The sequence below is a fragment of the Leuciscus leuciscus genome (genome assembly GCF_965113295.1).
Source record: "Leuciscus leuciscus genome assembly, chromosome: 25".
Classification (NCBI taxonomy): Eukaryota; Metazoa; Chordata; class Actinopteri; order Cypriniformes; family Leuciscidae; genus Leuciscus; species Leuciscus leuciscus.
In genome coordinates this window covers 32,246,786-32,250,793 of record NC_138724.1, presented here as the reverse complement: position 1 = coordinate 32,250,793, position 4,008 = coordinate 32,246,786, and the positions used below count along the sequence as shown (strand labels likewise).

Genomic DNA, 4,008 nt, shown 5'->3' with positions numbered 1-4,008 from the left:
GAGGGTCTCATAAGGGCAGGTGGAGTGATGGAGGGTCTCGTAAGGACAGGTGGAGTGATGGAGGGTCTCGTAAGGGCAGGTGGAGTGATGGAGGGTCTCGTAAGGGCAGGTGGAGTGATGGAGGGTCTCGTAAGGACAGGTGGGGTGATGGAGGGTCTCGTAAGGACAGGTGGAGTGATGGAGGGTCTCGTAAGGACAGGTGGAGTGATGGAGGGTCTCGTAAGGGCTGGTGGAGTGATGGAGGGTCTCGTAAGGACAGGTGGAGTGATGGAGGGTCTCGTAAGGGCAGGTGGAGTGATGGAGGGACTCATCCATGGCACCATCTCCAGGATTCAGCTCTGGGCTCTTCATCCTCAGTGCTCACACCAGCCTGCTGACATTTCAGATCCTACAAAAATGCACAAACATAACACAAAAACACAGTCATTTTAACCGCACAATGTCATTTGATTTCAGTATTATTTAGAAGACAAAAGCGATTTTTTTCACAAATGCCGCCATCATCTTCCCTTGTAGGTCCAGCTCCACCACAAAAGATCTGCAGCAAATGCACAGAAATCAAGAATCAGAAAAGTGCTGTAATAGCTCTGTTTGAAATTACAATAATTAAAATAAACTACAACTTAATATTTAAATAGTTGTTGTTATTCATGTCTGTAGTATACTCACTCAAAGCCTTTGATGGCAGCATTCAGCTTCATGAGCCACTCTCCACCGGATAAACACACATTTGTTCATCTGACCCTGTAACATCCAGACAAGATTCACATTACCTCTGTGATTTATGAACTCAACACTACATTTACATGTTGAGGTTGTTTTAACTTTTTATCCAACATAAATGTTCCTCAATTTATCAACAGTAATGGACAAATAAAATAGATAACTTATGTTTAGTTACTATATAGATTTGTTCTAGCACACATTCATCACTCAGATGTCTATTTCATGTTGTGATGTGCTCTTCTGCAATACTTACTGAAGATTTTCCTGTCAGATGTAAATAGACATTTAAAATAAGCGTCTTTAAGATATATATATGGTTTATGTAAATCCACTTTAGAGACGTAACTTACGTGTCCTTACTGGAGCTCCCCCGTTAGCTAACGTTATACATAATAAAACGTGATTTTACAGCAAAATCACAACTATATTATACTGTGTAACATCTTTACACCTTCAACAATTCAACAGTTTACTCTACAGTAGTTCAACACATGCAATTTTAACACAAGGAACCGTGTTTACTCACATTTGAAAGCACCCGCGTCGCCGATCTCTGCAATGTTTGATAATGACGTATCCTCTCGCGTGGCCTCCTGGGATAGAAGAGTATCCACGGATCAGCACTCGAAAATCTGTGGAAGCAGTAAGCCATCCGGGAACTTCTCGCCTACTCTTTTATGAATACTGATGTTTCGAACGTACTGCTTCCTTCACCTACTATATAGTAGGAAAGTAGGCATATTCGAACGCACTTAAGTCCGAATCTCGCGATAATTAATACGTCACCAAGGTAATTCTCGCCTACTCTTTTGGATTCGTACATACTTTTTCGCTCGCCTACTCTTTTTCCCATACTAAATAGTAGGGAAGTATGCGGTTTCGAACGCAGCCAAAGAGCTGGCTGAAGATCAGGAAGTAGTGCAGCTGTGCATAAAGCCCATTCTACGTCACAGTGCGGGCAATCTAGAACAGGGCGTTCTGAGACAGTGCTTATGATTTATTGAGATAGTAAAAAAAACTACTGGGTGGATTTTTATCATTCTAGGGTGGTTTTGCTCACACACTGCCAACACACATTTATGTTCAAACACCATGTAAAAGTGAATTTTGCATAAAAGGTGCCCTTTAAAGTAGTTTAAATTTTGATTGATAAATTAGTTAGAAAGAAAGAATAGTTAGAAAAAAGAAAGAAAGATTAGTAAGAAAGAAAGAAAAGTTAGAAAAAAAGAAAGATTAGTTAGAAAAAAGATAGATAGATTAGTTAGAAAGAAAGAAAAAAAGAAAGATTAGGTAGAAAGAAAGAAATAAAGAAAGATTAGGTAGAAATAAATAAAGAAAGAAAGATTAGTAAGAAAGAAAGAAAAGTTAGAAAGAAAGAAAGAAAGAAAAAGAAAGAAAGAAAGAAAGAAAGAAAGAAGGAAGAAAGATTAGTTAGATAGAAAGTAAGATTAGTTAGAAAGAAAGAACAATTTCTTCAAGAACATGTGGACTTCAAAACATGCAAACTCAGAGCGATGATTTAAACTTTTATTCTGAAAACGCGAGGAACAGTTTGCTTATATTTAGAAACATATTGATGTATTCTCCTGTGTTGGCGTAGGTTTACAAATAATTAACCTTACACATCTGATGAAACGGCTCACATTCGTCTCTGACAGACCTCCATCTTCTCTTTCATATGAAAACATTCATTATATCGAGCCAAGATTCAGATATGAGTTTCTCCTGACAGCAAAAGTGAACATGGGGCCAGTTCTCCTCTGGCCAACAAACCAACAGTGTATGATTATGATTATGTATGATTATAATTTATGATTCAGGCAGCATTACAGGTCAGAAGTCAGATTGGATCAGAACATTCACAATATGTATCCAGTTCATCTGGTTGGGGTCGGAGTCATACGCCGGTGTGGAGACGGGTTTGTTGAGGTGTCCATGGGGCCTTGAGCTGACATCCTTATATCATTATATTTTTCTTATATAACTTTTAGATTTCTTTTATTAAGTAATTTATAACTATTCTTAATTTGGTAAGATGTGTCAATTAGGTAGAAATTATTTATGGTTTTATTTTTTGTGTGTGTGTTTGTATGTATTGCCAATCCTTTGCCAATGTTCTAATGTTATTGTTATTCGAGGATTAATAAAGTCAACCCCAGTACAGTAGGTGGCGCTATGAGCCTACAACCTTTGTTTGTTTGCTAATCATCAGTAAACGCATAAAAGAAGAAGAAACGCGTACGAACTTCAAAAATGATAATAATGGAGGAGCAGGAGCACCAGCACCAGCACCAGCACCAGCACCCGCACCCTGTATCGCAGGTGTACACCGTCGGCCAGAGGATGGGGAGTGCGGTGGCCTTCTTTGGGGAAGGCTGTAGTGGACCAGCGCACTGTCCAAGGTAACACACATCTAGTGCTGAACTCTCTCAACAGCTGCGGTTTCTGTGCGTTTACTACTGTCACCTGTTGATCAGTGAATCTGGAACCGGTAACACTAGTGTTGAGGCTCTTGACTGCATTGTCCAGTCACTCGGGGTTACTTGTGTTGGCATGGTTACTTAAATCGTATCTTTGGTCAGTGGTATCTTGCGATTTGTTTATTTGTTATTTTTTAATTACTTTTTTTTTTTTTAGTGTTTACTTGTGTTTAATAATGCTTGGAATGTATATTAGGCTAGTTTTTAAACCAGTCAAACGTTCCGTAAGTGTTCTTTTAGTTTAACTTGATTTTTTTTTTCATATTCAGCTACAGATAAATGTTTTGCAATAAGACTAAATGTAAATAATATCCAAGGTTTATTTTTTTTATTTTTTTTACCTTATTGGAATCTAAATTAGGAAACGTTCACTTTTGCTGTAAGGAGAAACTCATATTTGAATCTTGGCTCGATATAATGAATGTTTTCATATGAAAGAGAAGATGTCTGTCATAGACGAATGTGAGCCGTTTCATCAGATGTGTAAGGTCAATTATTTGTAAACCTACGCCAACACAGGAGAATACATCAATATGTTTCTATATGCGAACTGTTCCTCGTGTTTTCAGAATAAAAGTTTAAATCATCGCTCTGAGTTTGCATGTTTTGAAGTCCACATGTTCTTGAAGAAGTTATACAGTCGCTGTTGAATTTCTATCGTAAAGAAGTGGGCAAATATTACAGATTAACTGAACATGTAAATGAAATGTTTTGGTGCGTTCAAGTCCTCCTGGGAAGTTCGTACGTGTACGAGGTGGGAAGTCGTGCTTATAACGGCATGTGCGTTCAAGTCACTTTCGTC

The 4,008-nt window shown here is 38.3% G+C and overlaps 1 long non-coding RNA gene across 1 annotated transcript; it reads right to left on the bottom strand.

The window, feature by feature from the left end:
* Nucleotides 1–397: 397 nt before the first annotated feature.
* Nucleotides 398–1,606, bottom strand: LOC309491161. The gene is made up of 3 exons (XR_014202951.1): nt 1,253–1,606; nt 670–744; nt 398–538 (listed from the first exon to the last, which is right to left on the bottom strand). It is a non-coding gene; the product is annotated as an uncharacterized lncRNA (long non-coding RNA).
* Between the last annotated feature and the right edge of the window lie 2,402 nt (nt 1,607–4,008).